The following is an 11,209-nucleotide window of genomic DNA, read 5'->3' as shown; positions in this document are numbered from 1 at the left end:
CGCGCTTTTCAGAACTCCACCTGTCGGCTCTTTCCGAATTTTACCTATTACCTCAAAACGGCCACGACCCGATACAGAGTGCTCATCTACCAGCGCTCACAAACTCACCAAAATAGCTCACCAACACCCAACACGTGCTCGCGAACCGGATACGCTATCTTTATCTACCAGCGCTCACAAGCGTATGAAACATGTAGACCAGCACCCAATACGAGCGCGTGGATCCGCACACGAATCCACCAGCCCTTTCCCACGAAGACGAAACAAACCATTACAAGACACTTTGACTTCTACTGTTACCTCTGACCCAAGTGCCAGTATGACTGACAATAGCAGCGCAACGGAGCCACCGATCATAGTCGATGAAACGTTTAAGCAAACTGCGGAACGAGTTCAACTACTCACCTCATCTAAATCAGACCAAAACTCCGGTAAGCCCCAGGGTCGTAGTATTAAAATACGTGAAAAACAGTCCGACATACTGAATCAGCCGACACCAGAAGCCACTACCAGTAAAGGACGAAATTACGCCCCTCGATTCACGGGATTCGTAACAGATCTTAACCACCTACCATTAACGCATAGTAAACTTATTCAAGAGATACACGCCAATCTCTTCGACAGACAAGATAACCTAGCCCACTGCATCTCGGCAGACTGCAAGACATCACGAGGTGTCACGGGATAACTAATCAATAGGAAAATAATCACCCGAAATCAACTGAAACAGCTAGACCCTGAAGTAACAAACGTATTGACACTACCACATGGTAACCGCCTCATTTACAATCTAATAATCAAAAAATACCACTACCAGAAACCAACTGAAGAAATACTGTTCAACGCCCTAGTAAATCTAAAGAATTGCTTAGAACAAGACAAAGTCAAATCGCTCTCGATTCCAAGACTAGGCAGCGGCTTTGATAAGTTAGACTGGAACCTTGTTAATCGGATGATCCATTACATATTTAAAGACTCCGACATGAAGATCACCATTTGTGATTATGAAAACCCGACTTATGACTCGACATCTTCTGAATCCGAAGCAGAAGCATCAACACCCAGAATCCCTGCTCCCACTCTAACTCGTCGGCCGACGCGTCGGATCGGCACTAGGTCAGCTCCAAGACATGCTCCGGCTTCTACTCCCTCGCGCTACCCAACTGATACCTCGGAGAGTGACTCCGTGACACATGATCCGGAGTTAGCTGTTGAAGACACGGATAGCGATGCCTCCGTTATACCTACGGCAACGCTACCACCTTCATGCTCACAACGTCACGACAATCCCGAAGAGCAAGAACCGGACCGCCCCCATATTGACAATGACAACTTTTGTTACTTAGATTACTTTATACAAAATCAAAATGACATATTACTAACACCCAACGTAACCGAAACTAATGACGGACTTCTCATCTTGTGCGACAATTACGCTCATTTCGTATCAGCTAATTGTCGTTGGACAGAAGGACTAGAAAAACAGTTCATAGACGGAAATCTGATAAGCATGGAATCCTTTCAAAACCAGAATCCAGAAATATCCGACGCAATTAAAACTCGGTTGAAAAACAACAAATACATTTTTACTCTCATAGTGAAACCACGTCAATCAGACCCGGGCAGACTTGACGACATTTTCCACACGTTAGTTAACTTGAGGATTATCTTGTCCGGACTAGACATTCGGTTCATATCATTCCCCATGTCAGGATCAGGAGTAGATGATATTCTACGATCTATCTTCAAAAAACTCATTTATCACATTTTTGCGGTTTCAGATATTCGAGGAACACTTTGTAGAAATACTGCAATTATACCAGACGAACGATTACGCGAAGACATGATCAAAGAGTACCACGAGTCACTGATCGGAGGACACCAAGGCGTTACAAAAATTTTCAATAAAATAAGAGAAAAATATTTTTGGCCAAATGTGAAAAAGCAAATTCAAAATATCATTAGATCTTGCGGCAGTTGTCAGAGGAAAAAACTAGTCAGGATCAAAACAAAATTACCCATGGCAATCACTGACACGCCCGCAGAGGCCTTTGACAAAGTAGCCCTAGATTTACTTGGTCCACTCCCTGTAACGAAATCGAATAACCGCTACCTTTTGACGATCCAGTGCAATCTGACCAAGTTCTTAGATGCCAATCCAATTCCCAATGCTACGGCAAAGACGATAGGGACAGTATTCGCTGAAGAATACATCACGCGCTATGGATCTCTGCGAACTATACTCTCTGACCAGGGACGAAACTTCATGAGTGCCGCTTTCAAAAAAATATGCAGGCTCTTCAAAATTAAACAACTGCGAACAACCGCCTTTAGACCACAATCAAACGGCTCGTTAGAAAGAAGTCACCTTGTAATTACGGAATACATCAAACATTACACCAACGCAGGTGAAGATTGGGATGAATTCATACGTTTCGCCATTTTCTGCTATAATACAGCGAAACACGACAGTACACATTATTCACCTCACCAGCTGATCTTCGGCTCGGAAGCTAAACTTCCGACAGATGCGATACTAAGCAACACATCCACGCATACATACGATACATTCCTCCTTGATCTAATAGTGAATCTCACAGACATCCGTAAGCGCGCCGCGTTGAACTTGAAACAAGCTAAACAGAAAAGTAAAGAACACTGCTACAGAACGATTAACCCACAACGATTTGAAGTAGGACAAACTGTGTAACTGTTAAACGAAAGAAGGTCAAAATTCCAAGATCATTATAAAGGCCCGTATGTAATCAAACGAATAATAGATGACGTTAACGCCGAAATATACCTCACGCTAAACAAAACTAAAATAGTTCATCTCAATAAACTGAAAATCGCACATACATAGTAAAATCCCACATTAACCCCTTTAATAGCAAACACAGTACAACCAACAAACAGGGAATGATAATCCAATCGAGCTAAGTATTATCCACCCACCTACTTCTTCTGTCTCACCCATTCCCAACGAAGTAGAAACCCATGGTGGAGTTCCTTAGACAACACCTCCGCTTCCTTTAAACCCACCAGTACTCAAAACCTTACGGAAACCTTATTACAAATAGGCAACTACTATATTGCTACCAAGATCTGCGGTTGCGCTTGTTACGGGGTAGATTGCGTAGGCTCCGATGAGCGGTAATCGGAGCTTACTCCACGCCCAGCCAAGGTGTTATTTGGCTATTGTAGGGTCCGTTCACGTCGACTATGCACTCGCGTGCTACTACTCCCAATGCAGGAAGTGAATGGAATAGAAAGGGATCAGTATTAAGGGAAGGTAAACGATTTAAAGTATATGGTTGTTTATTAGTGGTCAATGCAACGGAGTCGGTGAAGGGAAAAAGGTATGGTCTTGGTTTAGAGGGATAGGTGTCTTGCTTGAGCGCTGGGATGGATCTGCCTGGTTTTGCCGGATGTAGTAGGCAAGCTAGCCGCGTGTTACAGGAGAACCTGCTGACTCGCGAACGATAAGGGTAGACTACAGAGCGTAAGGTAACGAAGAGCGTGGGAAAGGAATATGAAGTCTGGAGGACGTAACACGCTACCAAACAGACATGAGTAAAATATATGCTTCTGTACACTACTGCATTAAAATGATTGTAATGACGATCTGATACCCTTAGTTCACAATGAGCCCAAAATTTATCTACACTTATAACCGATATAATTGTACGAATAGGTCAAACTCTGTATCTCATGAAAAAAAAAAAAATAGTTATACTTAGGACCCAGCGAATCAAAGAAATCATTGTTGATTAATCTCAAGTGTACTAACCCGCTTCCATGCGCATTAACCCTAGGCGCCTCGCTTTAAACAACATCAGGTAACCATAGTATTATAAGTATATGCCTGACGCTCATATGCAATCCAGAATATGAACCATACTATCTCAAACATAAACTTACTATGACAAACACCTATCCTCAAATATCCAACTAATGTTGCTAAGCGCATCAAGCAATATTCAAACTACATTCATACTGCAACTACATACTTGTAAACACACACCAATTACGATTTTCATGTATACCGATAACATATTATATTCAGATTATAAATACCATACAGTACCTATAATAGGGAAAATTGTAAAACTAATTTTAAGCACAGACTTTAAAATCATGTTCCACTACTGTATATGACATTTCCACCTTCTTGCTTTCCATATTCGGGACCATATCTACAGCTATGCTCTCTCTGACGGGGGGGAGGGGGGGGGGGGTGTTACGTCCAGCATACCACTTCTCTCTATTTTTCCTACTCGCTAACTCTCCCACAGTTCTCACATATCTCATGATCGCTGTCCTATCCTCTTATCTCTACGTAGTCTCACGCTATTCACCATCGCGCTTACTCATCGAATACCATTCCCTACGTTTAGCATTGTCACACCTTTTCTGCACTCGTACGTTTCAAGTCTCGAGCGACACTCCTATTCTAACTCTCGACAACTGCACATCTAGACTTTTTATATATCTTTCGTACCACACAATTCATTCCTACCGGAATCTCAAGTTCTACGCAATGAACATATAATCGATATATCAAACATACTCAAGTTTATTCAATCCTCATCCTGATTTCCGGTTGACCTGAAACGTAGAAGCGAAGCCAACCAGGTTACTCCTTTCGCTCAAGAGTAAACTTTACTCATGGACGTAACACTTCCGATTTGAAATCGCGAATATCATGAGAACAGTGCTAAATACGGCTAAAATAACAATAATTCGGAGTCTGGAGATGGGAAAAATATTTTCAGTCATACCATTTACGACTCCCAATAATTCAATTATTTCCGATTTTGAATCGCCAATAACGCGACAACGGTGATAGATAGGACAAAATTAGTTCCAATTCGGCGTCAGGAAGTAAAGGGTATATTTTTGATACTATAATTGATAACTTCTATTAATTTAAATATTTCCGATCTGAAATCGCGAATATCTCGAAAAAGGTGCTGGATACGGCAAAAATAGCAATAATTCAGGGTCAGGAGGTAGGGCATATAGTTTGAGTGATATAATCAATAACTCCTATCGACCTGATTATATCCGATTCTGAATCGCAAATGTCTCGAGAACGGTGCTAAATACGGCAAAATTAGCAATACTTCGGAATCAAGAGGTGGGGATTATTTTTTCAGTAATCGAATTGATAACTACCATCAGTTCATTCATTTTCGATTCGAAATCGCGAATAACTCGAAAACGTGGATAGATACGGCAAAAATAGCTATAATTCGGGGTCAGGAGGTCGGCGACATATTTTGAGTAATGTAAATAATAATTCCTATGATTTTGTTTATTTGCGTTTCGAAATCGAAAATATCTCTAGGACGGTGATAGATACTGCAAGAATGGCAATAACTTAGGGTTGAGAGGTGAGGATTATTTTTCAAGTAAGAGGATTGACATCTCACATTAATATAATCATTTTCGATACGAAATCGCGAATAACTCGAAAACGGTGATAGATACGGCAAAAATAGCTATAATTCGAGGTCAGGAGGTAGGCGACATGTTTTGAGTAATGTGAATAATATTGTAACGTTCTTTGACGTTACGGAAAATAAATATGGATGTACGAGTTTGATTATCAAGTCAAAATGAAGAGCGTGAATAAAATGTTGTGAAAATGCTTTAATTGCGTAATATGTGTTTCTCGTTTGAAGTCTGAAACAAGACTGTTTTTACAATCATGTTGGTTGACGCAGCAACCTTATTCTTTTGAAAGAGATAAGAGGTTTATAAACGTCTTTTATCTATGATGACTACTAGATCATTAAAGAGGGGACAAAACGGGTGATTTCACCCTTTGTAACACTACTCCCCCCGAGCAAAGAGTCGTCCTGACTCGGGAAAGGTAAAACAATTATAAAAGTGATCTAGCAGTCAGTGCTCAAAGGTGAGTTGAAGCTGTGGCTCTAAAAATTTAGACTCCCTCTTTTACTATCTGGCATTTGCCCACAGTTTCAAGGTCAACCACAGAAAACCTTGAGCAGATAGTTGAGCGTTGAATCATTTCAAAAATTTGTGTGCCTTGTTTTATAAAGGTAAGTGTTATTGAGTGTTGTGTGGCTTCATGAATTCGAAGTGATCAGCATCGATCCAGATCGATGTCGGAAAGAAATCCAATCCTCTTCTTTAAGGATTGCCCAAACGAAACAGGTTCGGGTGAAAACATCGAGGCGGGAACCGAAAATTCCAGGACCAAACGGAATAAAACAAGACTCCTTTGCATAGGAAATAAGGAAATAGATGGGTGACTGATCCTAATCTTCTTAAGAAATAGCTCACCCTAGAGTTTTGAAAGGACAAATGTGAGTGATCGTATAACAATTCAAATTCACTTAGTGAATTTGGGAGAATACACGAATAAAATAAATTAAATATGTATTCAAAAGAAAAGAAACGATCTTATCTGAACCATTTCTGCGTCCTTCTTCAAAATAAGATCACCAGTCATCCTCAGGAATCGGGGAAAGATTGGAAGGAAAAAGTCTGTGTCAAGTAACCTGAAAAGTACTCTCAAAAACTGACACTTGAGGTTAATAAAATGTGAAAATCAAGCAATCGCTCATCAGCCTTGAAAAATAATCGTGGCTCTATTCACATTAATAAAAGAAATCAAAGCCTATCCGACACAAAATCCGATTCAAAAGAAAAAGTTTCTAGAAAGAAACAATCGAAAAAAACAAATTTCGAGTTGATTAACAACCTAAAAATAATAAGTCATTATAAGAAAAGCTTTCATCAAAGACAGTTCTTTTCCAAACCTAGAGATGGATTCAAAAGAACACACCCACTTAAATGCGGCAGTGTTGGCCAAAGCATTCCTCCACGAGAATGCAGCAGAACATAACGAAATGAAAACTTCAAACTATTTCAACTCTCTACGGAGAGAAATCTCCTGCGGGCAACTGAACGCAGTTTCAGAAAAAGGGAAAAACGGCTATCTATGTCAAAGCTGCTTTGACTCACAGTGAGTACATCATATCGAGTGACACAAATAAATTATAAGAAAATAATTTCTGTTTCAATCATCTCTTTAGCTCCAAACCCGAATTTCTTCAACACGAAGTCTCTCTTCTCTTAACTTTCTTTAAAGAAAAAGCACTATGTCGTTTGTGCAAGCGAAGTCTCTACGATATAGTTAAAAAGGCAGAAGGATGCAAGGGATGTGACGATGTGAAAGAAGAATTGAAAGAAATATTAAATATTACTCGTCATTTTCCTCTAATGTAATTTAATTACAAAAATTAAAATTTAGTTAATATAGTTTTTGTGTTAAATAATTTTTTTTTTCAAGAATAAAATTAAATTCAAAGGTTTAACTTTGTCCTTGTGTTATTGCAAGACAGAAACTAGAATAAACTTAATCAGCTGGAGATTCTGCATTGATGACCAAAACAGGAGCCGATAAAGAAGAAAAGGTTTGTTTTACTAGCCAATCTTCATGAACCTCATGAATAGTTCTGAGTGACTCTGAACAAATGCTCGATTCCTCCTTACGAGAACGGGAACTAACTCGAGCAAAAGAAGTTTCTGGAGAAACTCCCAAATAAACAATCAAATCTACTCTGAGCTCAGACGATCGAATGAGAAGATCAAAATTTTTCATCACTAAATAAGATTCGAAGTCGCGAAAATTACCTCACCTTCGACGAGCTTCTACAAAACAATTGCTACTGAATATCGATCTTTCCATCACCTTTACAGGCAATGAAGTCGTCTGCAGATGTCTATCTAACATAACCATTTGAGCGAAATGTTGAAAATAATAGCAATAACGATCTGGGTCTTAATACATCAAATCTAGAAGATTAATTCCAGCTACATTTCGATATTCTTCAAGAGGTTCTAAAAGTGTACAGACCTGGCGATCTGCTAAAAACCTCTTGGTGAGAGTTGTTTTTCCGCATCCGATATTTCCTTCTATAATAATCGTAAGCGGTCGAGTTTTACTCAAATGAATTCCGAAAGGTAAATTCTTCTCCCAATCGATAACCGACTGTAAAGAAGGTCAAGTCAATCACAGTCGTCAAGGGTGTTCGTTTGAAGATCTAACCTCGAAGGATGTCCCTGGTCTTGGAGAGATTGTTCCAGGTTGATCCTCTTCAAAAGAAGCAAGACGATCCAAGTGAACCACTTTCTGACGCGAATGAGGAGATCTTCGGATTCTATAAACAACATCATTTATCCGGTTAACCACTAAGTAAGGGCCTTCCCAATTTCTTTGTAGCTTTGGACATCGTCTTTTCTGTCTTCGTGGTTGAAAAAGCCAAACAGAATCTCCAGGATTAAATTTTAAATCTCTGGCTCGAATATCATAACGAGTTTTCAATTTATCTGAAGCCATAGAAATTCTATTCCTAGCAAAGTGATGAATTTCTTCCAAACGTTGTTGTAATAAAAAGGCATAATCTGTTTGATGCTGTCTTTGCACAGGAACAGGGCCTTTCTCTAAATCTGACGGAAGTCGAAGATTTCTTCCAGTAAGCATGAGGGCTGGCGTCTGCTTCGTCGTCTCATGAATCGCAGATCTGTAAGATAAGAGGAAGTAAGGGATCCAGGAGTCCCAATCTCTCTCATTCTGCTCTACGAAGGACGACAAATATTGTAGCAAAGTCCGATTCAGACGCTCTATCATGCCGTCAGATTGCGGATGCAAAGGAGTTGTACGAGTTTTCCTAACCCCTAAAATCTGAGTAACCTCTTTCATTAAGGTTGACTCAAAATTTCGGCCTTGATCAGTATGAAGTTCTAGAGGAACTCCGTGTCTACAAATAAATTCTTTAACGAATGCCTGTGCTACAGTAGAGGCTTCTTGATCAGCGAGAGGAACCACTTCAGGCCATTTAGTAAAATAATCAGCAATAACCAAAGCATATTTATTTCCAGAATGGGTTATCGGGAGAGGTCCAAGAATATCCATTGCTATCCTTTCAAATGGAGCTCCCACGTTGTAAATCTGAAGAGAGCTTTGTCCCTTCGCTCGAGGTCCTTTCTTTGCCGTGCAGATTCGACATCGTCGACACCAATCTTCAACGTCCATCCGGCAACGGGGCCAAAAGTAGAAGTTGCGAATTCTGCCCAGAGTTTTATTCGAAGCGAAGTGTCCGCCTGCAGGAGAATCATGATAAAGAGCAAGAATCTCTGGAACTCGTGACCTGGGAATCAAAAGTTGCCACCTGATTTCTCTTAAGTCTGCAGATTCCCATTTTCGGTATAAAATTCCATCAATTAAAAGAATAGAGTCCCATTGAGCCGAATAAATTTTCAAATCTGGCTCGGCTAAAGATATATCTTGCCAGTCCGGGCGAGTTTCCGCTTCTCTCCAAGACTTCACTTGAGTCAAAGTATCGTCCTCCTGTTGCGATTTTCTCCATTCCTCCTGGTTATTTTCGAGAGTAATCTTCCGTATTATAAGAGAGGGGTTACGGTTTTTCTCTAATCGTGCACACTGTTCACACTCTGGCATTTCCTTGCAGGGTCTTCGAGAGAGAGCATCGGCGTTTCCATGATGAATTCCTGCTCGATGACAAATGTCAAAATCGTACTGACCGAGCCTTTCTAACCATCTAGCTACCTGACTTTCGGGAGATTTGAACCAAAGTAGCCACCTGAGAGAAGCATGATCTGTACGTATCAAAAATCTCCTATCGTACAGATAATGGTGGAAATGTACTACGGTCTTAACAACAGCTAAAAGTTCTTTACGAGTAACACAATAATTTCTCTCAGTTTTACTCAAAACTCTGCTGACATAGCTTATCACTCTCTCCTGACCTTCCTGAATTTGACGGAACCCCGCCTATTCCTGAAAAAGAGGCATCCGTATCTAAAATAAGAGGAAGTTCGACCTCTGGATAAGCTAAGACCGGCGAAGAAATAAGATTTTCTTTTAATTTCTTGGAAGCCTCTTCGCATTCTGGGGTCAAGTCAAACGGAATCTTGATTCCGGTCAAATGATGGAAAGGTTTAGCTATACTAGCGAAACCTTCTACAAATCTTCTGTAATATGTACAAAGGCCTGAAAAGCTTTGAATTTATTCTTTATTCTTAGGTGTCGGTCAAGAAGAAACCTTCTTGATTTTGGATGGGCCGGTCTTCACATCTTGTGCTGAGATGATATGTCTGAGGAAGCCTACTTCTTTCTGGAACAGATGGCATTTTTTCGGGCTCATTTTTAGACCTGCTTGCTTCAGCCTGGCGAAGACTTGTCTGAGATTTTGAACTTCTTCTTCAAAGTTCTTGCCAAAACGATTATATCGTCTCAATAGACAAGGCATATTTTGCCAGTGAGCCAATGGAGAACAGCCTCCATCATTCGTTTAAAGGTAGCCGGGGCATTACTCAAATCAAACAGCATAACCTTTAACTGCCATAATCCTCCTAAAGCCGTAACAAAATCTGTTTTTTCTTCATCTAGAGGATCCATTTCGACCTGCCCGTATCCGCTCTGAAGATCTATGGTGCTGAACCAAGTTGCACAAGCTGTCAGGTCGAGTGTCTCGTCGATTCTGGGTGGAGGGTAAGAATCTTTCTTTGTTATATCGTTCAGCTTCCTGTAATCGATACAAAATCATTTGGATCCGTCCTTTTTGTTAACAAGGACGATTGGTGAAGCCCAGGGACTAGACGATGGTTCGATCACATCGTTCATTAACATGTCTTCTACAAGCTTTTTCACCTCTTCTCGGGCGTTGAGAGCGAGTCTTCGAGAAGCTTGTTTTATTGGTAAACTCTCTGCGACGTCGATCTTGTGCTTGACAGAAGTACATCAGCCCTTATCACCACTATCTTTGGCGAAAGAATCCATCAATTCTAGCAAAAGAGATTCAAATGATTCTACCTGAGCTCAATTCAACGAAAGCGAAGATTTCTCAACAAGGCTCTGTGAATGTGAGGGGAAATGTTGTTTTAAATCATCCTCTTGAAGTTCTATTTCCCGGATTCTAAGAGGAGTTCAAAAAATTTCATTTCTATTCGTACAAAGAGTTACTTCGCGATTGTTTGAAGCTAGTGAATTCTTCTTAGTCAAGATAACACAGTTATGAGCTGTAAGAAAGTCTACTCCCAAAATACCTTCATCCTCTATATCTGCTATAAAAACCGTATGTGGAAAGTCGATGCACCCAAAAAGGTTAATTTGTACAATATTGCCTGTCTCAAAACCGGGGTCGTCTCTCCA

This window comes from Neodiprion fabricii, chromosome 4, assembly GCF_021155785.1.
Source record: "Neodiprion fabricii isolate iyNeoFabr1 chromosome 4, iyNeoFabr1.1, whole genome shotgun sequence".
NCBI lineage: Eukaryota > Metazoa > Arthropoda > Insecta > Hymenoptera > Diprionidae > Neodiprion > Neodiprion fabricii.
The sequence above is the reverse complement of the archived record's forward strand: the minus strand, read 5'-3'. Positions refer to the sequence as shown.